Source organism: Dendrobates tinctorius, unplaced genomic scaffold, assembly GCF_039654945.1.
Source record: "Dendrobates tinctorius isolate UK_male_01 unplaced genomic scaffold, ASM3965494v1 ptg000032l, whole genome shotgun sequence".
Taxonomy (NCBI): Eukaryota; Metazoa; Chordata; class Amphibia; order Anura; family Dendrobatidae; genus Dendrobates; species Dendrobates tinctorius.
Genome location: NW_027361700.1, coordinates 14,925,881 through 14,940,247, shown reverse-complemented (window position 1 = coordinate 14,940,247; position 14,367 = coordinate 14,925,881).

Below are 14,367 nucleotides of genomic sequence, written 5' to 3'. Positions count from 1 at the left end.
TTGAAATAGACAGTGTAATAGTTTATATAGAGAAGTGAACTGTACAGGACTGTCCCTTGTAGCAAGAGAGACGAGCTATTGTAATCATGCGCTCATGGTGGCGGAGTTATTATTTAGCAATTAGTGACACTAATAGATTACAGACAATGTTCTTTCTCTCTGCTGTATACAGAGATGACAGCCCCGGATAATTGCTTGCATGTCCCTGCAGGCACTGCCCTGCATCCAGTGGGATCCAGAGTCCCAGCCAGGGAGGATTTCACCAAGAACTGGATGAACCAGCCAGCAACGCCCAAATCCTGCTCCAGATTACACTGAGCCCACACCCAGGGGGGAACTGGGACCTTCCACGCAGGGCAGAGCCGCTCTGCTGTCAGAGAGTGGGCAGCTTCCCTGGCACGCTACAGGGCAAGCAGGGACCATCTCATACCAGTGAGAGGTTGATTTGTAATAGTAGTTCTAGCAAAACCCTGAAATGCTTATCGGGACTGAGTCAGATGCAGAAAATCGTCTGGACAAAGCGATGTGTCACTGGGACTTTACAATAACACTATTAATGTTTGTTTCACAACTCAACCTAGAGATCTTCCAATGAGGCAAATGATAATATACTATTAAAGGGACATGATAATAAAATTAATTTTCAGTTGTAATGACAGCAGAGACATGGTATATTAACTTCTTCTAATAACAAAAAATGCGAATAGGTGCATACCAGGAGCAGCTACCTCCATATACAATATAGAAAAAAGGTTGCACTCTATCGTGCTAAAGCATGTCAATGTGAAATATACTTATTTATTTTACTCATTTATATAGCGCCATTAATTCCACAATGCTTTACACACATTATCATCACTGTCCCCGATGGGGCTCACAATCTAAATTCCCTATCAGTATGTCTTTGGAATGTGGGAGGAAACCGGAGTACCTGGAGGAAATCCACGCAAACATGGGAGGAACATACAAACTCCTTGCCGATGTTGTCCTTGGTGGGATACGAAGCCTGGAATCAAATATATGAAATATGAATAGTAATATGGTGTCTGAATATTAGGAAAAATGAGATGCTTTGCACACAATTTGGCCAAATCATGCCTGCCCATCAATCAACGTGTAAAGGTGGTCTCAAAAACTGATGGGTCCCTACGTATCAATGTGAATACCTCTCGTAGGCTGGGGTCACACTTGCAAGAAATTCGCACGAGTCTCTCATCTCAATACTCGGCACTGACGCCGGCACTCGGAAGCAGAGTGCGCGGCTGCATATACTTTTATGCAGCTGAGCGCTCCGGTCCCGAGTGTCTTAGAGCTCATACTCACATGCGAGAAACTCGGACGAGTCTCGCATGTCAATACCTGGCACTGCCGTCAGCACTCAGATTAGATGCTATATACCAAAAAAAAAGTTGCACTCTATCGTGCTAAAGAAATGGCCGGAGTAAGCCTCCCAGCCCCCCATAGGAGGCGTGGGCAGAGGCCATCATGACGGGGGGGTTGGAGGGTTTAGTGGGGGGAGGGGTTAACTGGGACAGCCTCCGGGATGGTTGGAGGCACAAGTCGCAGGCCTGCTTCCAGGTACCTCCGGGCAGGCCGATGGAAGGGAGCGCAGATCAAGGCGGGTGAGGCCTCCGGAACGGCTCTCACCCGACACCGCTCCCCAGGCCTCGCGTCGCCGCAGGAGCCCCACCCGGGACCCTCCAGGTCGCGCGACGCTCACTCCCCCTTCCAGTGCGTCGCGGCCTGGGAGGAATCCTCAGGTGTGGCGAGGCCCTGCGGCGGTGTCTGGGCCTCCGCCTCGGTCCAGGAGGGGGGAGGAGCCAGCATGTGCCGGGCATCACACTTCCCCTTCTCCTTCTGGGGGCCGCGGCGGTGACGGGCACGCTGCGCAGCCTGCCTCCCCAGCTCCGAGGATGTCGGCCGCCGGCAGAGTGGCGGCCTGCCGGGTGGCAGGGCCTGCTTCATCGTTCCCCAGCGGTGTTGGGGCATTGGTTTCGGCGGGGGGGCACTGCTGTGCAGGCCCTGCAGCTGTGCCTGCCTCAGACACGGCGACCAGAACTTCCAGCTCTGGGGCTGCAGCGGGAGTGCCAGTCAGCATGGCGGGGTTGGTGCCTGCTGCAAGAAGGGTCGGAGGCAGGAGGATGATTTTGGGCTCCCAGCTTTCGTGGGGGGCCCAGGACGCCCAGGTGCGACAGGACGGCACACTGCCAGGAACCCCCGGTGGGGGGAGCCAGGAGGCATCAGCTTTTGGGGTACCACTGCCTGGTTCACTCCAGGGGTTCAGGCCTCCCACCCCGGTCCTCGCTGCGGGGATTTTCGGGGGCCAGCAACGCGGCAGAGAGTCCGCCACTGGGAGTCACGAGGTCCGCGAGGCTTCAGGGGATCCAGGCTTTCCGGCTGGAGGGCACACAGCCCCCTCACAGCCCAGTGAGTATGTGTCCATGTCCCCTGTTTGTCACCCGCTTTTGTCTTCCTCAGTGGTGGAAAGGGGGCCCTTGGCTGAACCTAATGGTGTCGGGGTGGGGGCTGGGTTGAGCGGTCTACGTTCTGCTGGGGGAGTGTGTGATATGCTTACGGATGTGCGTAGTTTGCTGTCACGCTTGGAGCGGGGCTTTGTCGGGTCGTCGCCGGTAGCAGCGTGGGTCGGGTCGCAGGTTTGGGGGTCGTCTGGTCAGAGCGATCTAGAGCCGGGCCCCCGCTCCGGCGAGCCAGTATCCATGTCAGTACAAACCGAAAAAGAGAAGGAATGTCATGTGCATTTAGATGATCGGGCGCATGGCGAGGTGTACGTGTGCTTTGAAGGTTCGTTGGGGGCTCACTTAAAAAAAAGAGGTGAAAGAGCGGATTTGGAAGGATGAGTATGTGGAAATAATTTCGTTGCTGCCTCTTGAGAAGTTTAATTTAGACAAAAGCAAGAAGGAGGATAGCGAGGAGGAAAAGCGCAGGTGGCGTTTGATTCCTCAGACGTTTGTGAATTGGCAACAAGCTATTGCCATTTTGGCAAGCGTTATTGGGGAAAAGGCCCCTGACAATTGCTCAGCGCTGTTTTGTTATCTGGATGCTATAGGGGAGGCTTACAGAGTGTATGGCGGTCAGGCGTGGCTGAGGTACGATGAGCAAATCCGTCAGAGGAAGGCTGTGCGTCCGGCTATTCGCTGGGACCAAAAAGATATTGGATTGTGGGTGCGCATGATAGCTCAAAATTAGTTTGGGAGCTCCTTTCATGGGGGGGTGGAAGCACCAGCCAGAGTAGCGGCAACTCCAGCTCTACGGGTGGCGGAGGTCAAGGGCAGACAGGAACACACAAGGCGGGGGTGTGCTGGCAGTTTAATGATGGCCAGTGTAAGTTCGGGGCGAATTGTAAATTCAAACACCTCTGCTCTAATTGTAATGGCGCCTCACATGGAGCGTCAAAGTATTTCAAGAAAGGGAAGTCCAGAGCTGGGGGTGGAAATTCGCAAGGGGGAGACTCCAGTGAATCTGGAAAGGATGGTTCCCTATCTAAATAGGTACCCGGATAGGGAAAGAGCGGGGTTGTTGTATACGGGTTTCATGGAGGGTTTTCGCATTCCGGGTCCTCCGTTTGAAATCCCGTTAATTTTAAAAAATTTGCGCTCAGCCTTGGAGCATTCCGCAGTTGTTTCTGAGAAACTCAGAAAGGAAGTTTCGTTGGGCCGCATGGCAGGCCCTTTCGTTTCCCCTCCTTTTCCAGATTTGGTGGTTTCTCCTTTGGGGGTGGTTCCAAAGAAGGAGCCGAATAAGTTTTGGCTGATTCAACATTTGTCTAACCCACGTGGGAGGTCGGTTAACAATGGCATTGATCCAGAGATTTGCTCGGTGGTATACTCTTCGTTTGATGAGGCGGCTCGGTGGGTGAGAAAATGTGGTCGTGGTGCCCTTATGGCAAAAACTGTTGTCGAATCCGCTTTTCGTCTATTACCGGTTCACCCCGAAAGCATGAAGCTGCTGGGCTGTTTTCGGAAGGCAGGTTTTTTGTGGATAGATGTTTACCTATGGGTTGTTCGTTGTCCTGTGCTTATTTTGAGGCGTTTAGTTCCTTTCTCGAGTGGGTCGTGTGCGACGTTTCCGGTTTCGACTCGGTTATTCATTATTTGGACGACTTTTTGTGTGTTGGTCCGGCGGATTCATCGCATTGTTTCAGGATTTTGAAAGCCATTGAGTGGGTGGCTGATCGTTTCGGTGTCCCGTTGGCGCCCGGAAAAAAGGAGGGCCCTAGCACGTGTTTGCGTTTTCTGGGGATCGTCATCGATACAGTTGAATGGGAATTCATGTTGCCTGAGGACAAGCTAGTGGATTTGAGGTCTGAAGTGGTCCGAGCGCGTCGTTTGAGGAAAATATCGTTGCGAGATCTTCAGTCGCTGTTGGGGAAGCTTAACTTCGCTTGTCGGGTTATGTCGATGGGTCGAGTTTTTTCGCGTAGGCTGGCTAGCGCTACTGCAGGGATTCGGGTTCCCCACCATTTTGTTAGGTTGTTGTCGGAGCTCAGGGCCGATTTGGCGGTCTGGGAGTCCTTTTTGGAGGAGTACAACGGTTGCTCTTTGGTAATGGCGGAGGTGGTAGGTAACGATGCATTGGATTTGTTTACGGATGCGGCTGGCGGGATCGGTTTTGGTGCCTATTTCAGAGGGCAATGGCGTGCGGCTCAATGGCCTGACACGTGGGTTTCGGCTGGTATGGTGCGCAACATCATGTTGTTGGAGGTTTTTCCGATACTGGTGGCGGTGCATTTGTGGGGGCAGGATTTCAGGAACTGGCATGTTCGTTTTAATTGCGACAACATGGGCGTTGTGAGCGCGATTAATGGTCTTACTGCATCGTCCCCTCCAGTTGTTCGAGTTTTAGAGCAATTGGTGCTATTGTGTTTGTCGTTGAATGCCCATGTAACCGCGACGCACGTGCCCGGCGTGAGGAACGAGATAGCTGACTCTCTCGTTCGCAGTGGGATCATTTTCGTTCTTTGGCTCCGTAAGCAGAGATCGAGGGCCTAACTTATCCGGAGGAGCTGTGGAGGGTGGCTTACTGGCCGCAGAGTCACTGATTGAATCGTCACTGGCACCAAAAACTTGGGAGGCTTACCGGGCAGTGTGGCTTATGTGGGAAGAGGTCCTTACAGCCGGCCAAACCAGTTGGGCCGGGCTTGATCAGGAGAGAATGTTGTTGTCCTGGTTGGGGTGAGGTGCGAGGGAGGGTTGGTCCCGTGCAAAGGTAACGCGCTTGTTAGCGGGTTTGTCTTTTGGTTTTCGTTTGCGCGGGAGCAGGGATTTGACGAAAACATTTTTGGTCAAACAGGCGGCAAAAGGTTTCCGCCGTTTCAGAGGCGGGGGTGATTTAAGACGGCCTGTATCTTTTAATCTATTGGAGCAATTGGGTCGGGTTCTGGAGTCGGTCTGTTCGGATCGATATGAGGTTTTGTTGTTTCGCCTGGCCTTCTCGTTTACATTTTTTGGGGCTTTGTGGGTGGGGGAGCTTGTGTCTCCCAATAAAGAGTCGATGGATGGCTTGTTAGCCAGGGATGTGGTATTGACCTCACGGGGGGTTGAATTCTGGCTGCGACAGTCCAAAACGGACCAGTCCGGGAAAGGCAGCTGGGTGGTGTTGGGTGGCGTGTCTGGTTCGTTAATGTGCCCTGTTCAGTGCTTGCGGAGTTTTTGGGAGCTTTGTCCCAGTTTGAGCGGTTCCTTGTTAGGCCACGCAGACGGGGCAGTTTGTCTCGGTATCAGTTTGGCGCGGTTTTTAAAAAATCCATTCGGTGTTTGGGGATAGATGACTCGCGCTTTGCCTCTCATTCATTCAGGATAGGAGCGGCGGCTGAGGCGGCAGCGTGTGGTTTAGGTCCCTCTTTAATACAGCGCATTGGGGGGTGGAGGTCCAATCGGTACCGCAGTTACGTTCAGCTTTAATTTGTAAAGGGAGGGGGGTTTGGTTGGTGGTGAACATGAGACGAACAGGAATTTGAGTGGGTTGGCGTTAAATTTATGCTGCAAGTATATTTTTCTGTTAGTGTCGTTTTTTATTTCAGCTGCTGGTCTGGATTTTTGGTCACTCCTTTGTTTATTGGGGAGCATTGCGAGCCAATGTCAGGAACGAAGGCAGACAGCTGGGGATTCCCAGGGCCGTGGCGGTGGTGCGGTGGCTCGGGTTCAGGGGCCTGGTGTGGCAAAGGGTGTTGCGAGAGATCCATGAATGCGCCCGGTTGGACCGGGCACCAGATATTCTCGTTATTCATGCTGGGGGTAACGATCTGGCGGTTCGGCCCTTTCGGGAGTTGGTCAAGGACATTAAGCAGGATTGCTTAAGGTTGTGGTTGATGTACCGGGAGGTCACTATTGTGTGGTCTGAGATTGTGCCACGCAGGCGTTGGCGGTCTATGAGATCATTGGAGAAGGTTAATCAGGCCAGGATAAAAGTTAACAGAGTGGTGTCTGCTTTTATTGTTAGAAATGGGGGAGTTGGAAAAGGGCGAGGGTGATTTTTGGTTGGCCGATGGGATCCATTTAAATGCAGTGGGTTCCGATATTTAGGTCCTCGCCCTTCAGGACGGTATAGAGAGGGCTGTCGCATGGCGGGTTGGGGGGGTCTCGGGTCATTGAGGTGTTCAAGGACCCCTTGTTGTGGCGGTTTTGGAGGAGGGGGGAGTCCTTGAAGTCGGTGGAAATTGGTTTTGGAGACTCGGTGTGTAGGGTCTCCTCCGTTAAAAGATATGCTGGTCGTGATCTGGTGAAAGATGGATGGGGAGTTTTCCGTCGGAAGTGGGCGGATCTCCAAGTAGTTCGTGGACAATATCTATTGGTGTGCTGGTGCTCCTGAGCCTGTGGAGTAACGACTGGGAGCAAATGGACGGGGTTTGTTCACAGTATTTTGGACTACTTCACCATGATCTTGTGGCTTCAAGGACTTCTTTCAGTGTTCAAGTCATTGTACTTATGTTATTTATGATACAGTGTTTACTGTTGTTTTTTGTTGGTTTAATAAAAGGCTGCTGTGGCCATAAAAATTCCAAAGAAAATACTCGTGTCCGTGTTTTAGTTGGCGCCGATGAAGGGGTGGGGGTTTTCATGGTTACGCAGGGGTAACGGGGGAAAGTCAAGATGCTTGGTCTCCCCTGAGGTAAACCACTTGACAATACCAACGTCAAGCATGTCAATGTGAAATATATGAGGTGTCCACATTCACCCAAGAATTCAGACATCAGCCTAAGAGAGGTATTCACATTGTAGGGACCCATCAGTTTTTGAGACCATCTTGACGTTGGTGGATAGGCAGGTATGATTTGGCCGAATTGTGTGCAAAGCATTTCATTTCTTCCTAATATTCAGAAGTCCTATAGCTATTCATATTTCATATATTTCACATTGACATGCTTTAGCACGATAGCGTGCAACCTTTTTTTTTATATTAACTTCTTCTAACCTGAGTCAATTTTCGTTTTTGCACTTTACCTTTAGTTTTGAATGATGCCATCCTCTTTAATATATAATGTACTGAAATGGGGAAAAAATTCAACTGGGGTGAAAACTCCACAATTCCACCATAATTTGTTGGGTTTAGTTTTTAGGGTGTTCAATGTAAAGATAACTGGTAATTTAATTCTGCAGGTTACTATGATTACGGCAATACCAAATTTATAGAGTTTTTTTTTCTACTGCTTTTTGAAGCTCAGAACTTTAAGAAAAATTTTGGTTTGTGATGCAATTTTCTGAGACTAACTTTTTATTTTTCTGTCAATGAAGCTAAGTGAGGGTTTCCTTTTTAACAGTTTTATTACATTTTTTGACAAGATAACAAAAAAATGGCAATTCTGGCATTTTATTTCCTATGGTGTGTACAGTACAGATTAAATAATTTTATATTTTGATAGTTTGGTATTTTACAAACAATACTAAATATGCTTATTTTATAACTTTTCAATTAGAAAAAGGCGTAATTTAAAGTTTTCGGGTTTTATTCTTCATAGGAGTGGAAAGTTGACAGCAATAGACCCACAGCAATTAATAATTTCATCTAAGTGTTTAAATATAAGAGATTGTAAATAGCTCCATTTGCTTCAGTTAGATACAGGTGTTGGCTGTACTGAACAGCCGGGACATGTAGTGTATGAAGCCAGCTCAGCACCTGAGCCCGCTCCATACACCTGCACATATTAAGTATCATACATGTACATCCAACATATCAGAAAGGAGAGAGTTCATTAAAAACAGCAACATTTAAAATACATTAGTAAACCTTAGATATTTACTATCTGGATAGCAGTGGTTAGCCGTTAGCACACTTGCCTAGCAGTTCTGTGGTAGTGGGTTCATATCCCACCATGGTCAACAGCAGCAACAAGTTTATATGTTCTCACCGTTTTTGAGTCAGTTTCCTCTGGGTTCTGAGGTTTTCTCCTTGACCCCCAGAAGTATTTTCCTTTTTTGCGTTTTCATGTTTCGCTCCCCTTCTTCCAAGAGCCATAACTTTTTTATTTTTCAACATGACCATGTGAGGGCTTTTTTTTTGCGGCACGAGTTGTACTTTTGAACGACACCATTGGTTTTAACATATTGTGTACTGGAAAATGGGAAAGAAATTCAAAGTGCGGTAAAATTGCAAAAAGTGCAATCCCACAGTTGTTCTTGTTTTTTATTTTATCACGTTCACTAAATGCTAAAACTGACCTGCCATTATGATTCTCCAGGTCATTACGAGTTCATAGACACCAAACATGTCTAGGTTCTTTTTTATCTTAGTGGTTAAATAAAATACCAATATTTGAAAAAAAAAAATTGCACCATTTACTGATACCCATAGCGTCTCCATTTCTCATGATCTCTGGTTGGGTGAGGGCTTATTTTTTGCGAGCTGAGCTGATGTTTTTGATGACACTAAACAGCAATAGCACAAAAAGAGGACTTGAAAATCCTCCAAAAATTAAAAAATACAGCAAAAAAGGCAGAGATGCTTACCTGCCCAGGCCTCCAAACAAATGCACAGGATGCAGTGGACCCATATAGTTAAGATGGCGGCAACACAGGTGCAAGAATACTGATGAGACAACTGCTCGCATTCTACCAATCCATGGAGGGGGCAGATGCATGGTATATTAATGCACAATGAAGACTTGTATGCGACGCTTTTCACACTATGGCAATGCACAGCATCCAGATTAACAGCCTATTAGTTATGCCCTTCTATTCGATCAGGCGGGCTGCCAGTGCTATCAAAATGCGTCCCATGTGAACAGACACCACAGTTTACAAGACCAAATGGGCCCAACTGCACCCTGAAAAATAAAGTGGCGGGCTGCCAGTGCTATCAAAATGCGTCCCATGTGAACAGACACCACAGTTTACAAGACCAAATGGGCCCAACTGCACCCTGAAAAATAAAGTGCAAAAAAACACATAAAAAATGAGAGGTATTAGTTGATATTTTGGCCAAAATACGTATGCTTGTAACCCTCATCACGGATCCCCACGCTTACGAGTCATAACACTAAACAGCAATAGCACAAAAAGAGGACTTGAAAATCCTCCAAAAATTCAAAAATATAGCAAAAAAAGGCAGAGATGCTTACCTGCCCAGGCCTCCAAACAAATGCATTATCAGGATGCAGTGGACCCATATAATTAAGATGGCGTCAACACAGGTGCAAGAATACCGATGAGACAACCGCTCACATCCTACCAATCCATGGAGGGGGTGGCTGCTTGGTATATAAATGCACAATGAAGACTTGTATGTGGCATTGTTCACACTATGGCAATGCACAGCATCCAGGTTAACAGCCTATTAGTTACGCCCCTTCTATTAGATCAGGCGGGCTGCCCAGTGTTATGAAAATGCATCCCATGGGAACAGACACCACAGTTTACAAGATCAAATGGGCCCAACTGCACTTTGAAAAATAAAGTGGTGAAAAAAAATTCCAATATTTGATAAAAAAAAATTGAGCCATTTTCCGATACCCATAGCATCTTCATTTCTCGTGATCTCTGGTTGGGAGAAGGCTTCTTTTTTGCGAGCCGAGCTGACATTTTTAATGATACCATATTGGTGCAGATGCGATCTTTTGATTGCCCGTTATTGCATTTTAATGCAATGTTGCGGCAACAAAAAAACCATAATTCTGGCGTTTTTACTTTTTTTTTCGTTACGCCATTTAGCGATCTGTTTAATTTTTTTATATTGATTGGGTGATTCTGTACATGCCGAAATCAAATATGTGTATGTTTGATTTTTCTTTTATTGTTTTATTTTGAATGGGGAGAAAGGGGGGTGATTTGAACGTTTATTTTTTAAAATATTTTTAAAAACTTTTTTTTTTTACTTTTGGCATGCTCCAATAGTCTCCACGGGAGACTAGAAGTTGCCATAATCCAAACGGCTCTTCTACATCCAGGCAATGATCAGCTCAGGGTGGTTTCACATTAGCGCTTTTTAAGCGCACGTACGGCCGGGGGTAGCTCCGCCCCCGAGCCGGCTCTCTGCCCGGCGTGCCCGCCCCTTGCTTGTAGCGCCGCCTCCTAGCGCACAGCGGCGCCTGCGATCGGCGCACCCTATCTTTAGCATAGGGTGCGCAGATCGTGCGCAGGCCGTGCGCTAGTTGCGCTTTGACCTGCGCTGCGCACTTTTGACGGTGCGCCGTGCGCGCCAAAATCCGAAAAGTTTGATTTTGGCGCGCACGGCGCACCGTCAAAAGTGCGCAGCGCAGGTCAAAGCGCAACTAGCGCACGGCCTGCGCACGATCTGCGCACCCTATGCTAAAGATAGGGTGCGCCGATCGCAGGCGCCGCTGTGCGCTAGGAGGCGGCGCTACAAGCAAGGGGCGGGCACGCCGGGCAGAGAGCCGGCTCGGGGGCGGAGCTACCCCCGGCCGTGCGTGCGCTTAAAAAACGCTAATGTGAAACCATCCTCACCTGTATGTAGCAGAATTGCTCACTTTCTATGAGCGCCGACCACCAGACGGCGCTCATAGCAATCCGGCAGTGACAACCATAGAGGTCTGCTGTAGACCTCTGGTTGTCATGCCAACCCATCAGTGACCCGCTATCATGTGACGGGGTCACCGATGGGTGGAATTTCCAGCACGCTTGCCAGAAGCACATGTTAAATGCTGCTGTCAGAGTTTGACAGCGGCATTTAACGGGTTAACAGCAACGGGTGGATCGCAATTCTAACCGCGGCTGTTAGAGGCAGATCTCAGCAGTTCAAAACAGCTGAGATGTGCCAGAAAAGAAGTGGGCTCAGCGCCGAAGCCCACATCAAAGGGAGGGAGTCCAGCATCGGTGTACTATTACGCCCGATGTCGGAAAAGGGTTAAAGACATACTGATAGGGAATGTAGAAAGTGAGCCCCAATGGTGACAGTGATGATGATGTTTGTAGAGTGGTCAGTAATTAATAGTGCTATATAAGTGAGTAATATAAATGCAATCACTGTTAATTAGAAATCAGCACTTTGTAACAATTAAATTGAGAATATTCCTGAAACCTTATTGAGAATTGTTTAATGACTCAAAATTCCTGTCATGCTATGGCCATGCAATAAAATTACGGCAATGCTTTTTTTAGATTTAGTGGATAAAAAATTCAGAAAGTTGAAGAAAAAATTTCATTGGTGTCGCCAATTTCTGAAACCTGTAACCTTTTAATTTTTCCGTCAATAGATATTTTTTTCTTAATGAGCTAATGGTTTTATTTATTCCATTTTTGGGTATATTCAAAGTTTTTATTTGATTTTGAGGGGGAAGTATAACTATCAAAAAAATTTAAGTCTAATGTTTTTTCTTTTTTTTTTCTTTTTGGCATTTAATGTATGTTTTAAGTAATTTTAGATTTTGATAGATTGGACTTTATGGACATGGTGATGCCAAAAATGTTTTTTTTCATATGGGGAAAAAAAAAGGAAAAGAGGATGATGTTGACACGTGCTTCCTGGACCGTTACCCGCATTCGCCACCATATGTAAGACAGCGCTTACTGCTTGTGTGTCATGTCGGACACTGTTCACACCAGGGTGTCCGGCAGACAGCGGTAATACCCTGTTGGGTATTCTGTTCCAGTCGGGATAGGGTTAACCAGGTTGTCATGCTGGCTGAGGGCTGGGCCACGCCCTTGGTCTTTAAATAGTTCGTCCTGACTATGGGCGTCGCCGACTATAGCTTTAGCCTAGTGCTAGCAATACCGGTCAGCAGTGGTGGTGTTGGAGCGTCTGATATCTGGTGCAGTATATCCCTCAGTGGTTCTTTCTCCAATCTGTTATATATATATTTGGTTGCCCTTGCACATTATTGTATTCCCTTGTGTATTAACTGTGTGGTGTTTCTTTTACCCCTGTCCATACGTATTTGTGGGGTCTGGTGTCTGGTCCCCTCACTGGGTGGAGGGTGGTGGGTTCAGCTTAGGGCTGGACAGGAGACAGGGACAGGGTGGAGGCTCAGGCAGGCACACCTTCAGTGTAAACCCTGGGTAGAGGGACAGACAGGGTACCCCTAGTCTGAGGGACATCGCAGGGGTCCCGGGGTTTTTGCCTAAAGTAACCTAGGCATACCATGACATTATAGTCGGCCCAAATAATAAAGTGAGAAGGGAAAAAAAAAAAAAAAAGGTATAGATAAGGAATATAGGGGTTACTTACTATGGATCCTATACTTTCCCTAACCAAGCAGCTGGAGGCTCTATCCATACAGGTCACTGAACTCAGGGGGGCGGTCCAGCAACAAGGCCTGTCAGCTCCTGCAGTACCTGCTGAGGCTGCAGCCAGGGCAGCTGAGCCCAAGTTTCCCCTTCCTGAACGATTTGCTGGTGATCGTGGTAAGTTCACGGTGTTTCGTGAATCATGCAAATTGTATTTCCGTATGCGTCCACATTCCTCAGGCAATGAGGCTCAACGCGTGGGCTTGGTGATTTCTTTGCTGAGTGGTGACCCACAGGCCTGGGCCTTTTCACTCCCTTCAGACTCACAGGCATTTGAATCTGTAGATTTTTTTTTCTCTGCTCTGGGTTTGATCTATGACGATCCGGATAGATTAAACTTAGCAGAGTCTAAGATACGCTCACTGCTACAGGGTGATCGACCAGCTGAGGATTACTGCACGGAATTCCGGCGCTGGGCGGTGGACACGCAGTGGAATGACCCTGCGCTTAGAAGTCAATTTTTGCAAGGGGTTTCTGGAAGGGTTAAACAGACTCTCCTAATGTACGAGACTCCCGCCTCTCTGGAGGCTGCGATGGCACTTGTAGTACGCATAGACCGACGTCTCCGTCAGGGGGCGCTGGTTTCGTTGCCTCCGGGAGGTGGGGGAGTGGTCGGTGAGGTTGCCGCGGGTGAATCCGTGGAACCCATGCAGATCGCTGGTATAGCACAGTCACCGAGTAACAAGCCTAAACGTCCTTGGCACAGAAGGCAGGGGCTCTGTTTTTTTTGTGGCAAAGGAGGACATTTTATTAACGCTTGCCCCCTGGTACCTAAGAAGGGCGCGCCGGCGGAAAACTGATAGGCTCAGAGGGTTTGGAGGAGTCTAGTCTGAGCCTTTGTGTATCCTCCGTCATGGTTTCCCAGTGTATGCTCCCTGCTAGGGTGGTACTTGGGGGGCAAATGCTCTCTATTACAGTATTTATTGATAGTGGCTCAGCTGCCAATCTCATTGATGAGAGGTTCGCGCATACAGCGGGATTTCCGGTGGAGAAATTGCCGAACCCCATCCGGGTGGTTACCATCAATGCTTCCCCGTTGTCTCAAGGGGAGATCACAGAGTGTGTGTTGGATATACAACTCCACATCGGAGTATTACACTCAGAGCGGGTAACTTGTAAGGTGCTTAGTAACTTACCGGCTCAGATGGTTCTGGGCTTTCCATGGTTGTCAATGCATAATCCTGTTATTGATTGGAAGACCCAGGACATAATTCAGTGGAGCAGGGAGTGTCAGGAGAGGTGCCTGGCTGCATGTATTTCCGCTTTGACCCCCAGTATCCCGGAGCCGTTGCTGGATTATGCGGATGTATTTTCTGAGAAGGGTTGTTCGGAACTACCACCGCATCGCCCCTATGACTGTGCTATTAGGTTGAAACCAGGGGCCAAGTTACCTAAAGCTAGAATGTTTAATATCTCAGGTCCCGAGAGGCTAGCTCTCAAGGAATACATTGCGGATAGCCTGAGCAAGGGTCATATTAGACCTTCCTCTTCTCCTCTGGCTGCTGGCTTCTTCTTTGTTAAAAAGAAGGATGGCGGTTTACGCCCGTGTCTGGATTTCAGAGAACTCAACCAGATTACGGTCCGTGATCCTTACCCTATGCCACTTATACCCGATTTATTCAACCAAGTGGTTGGTGCCAGGTGGTTCTCCAAACTGGACCTCAGGGGGGCG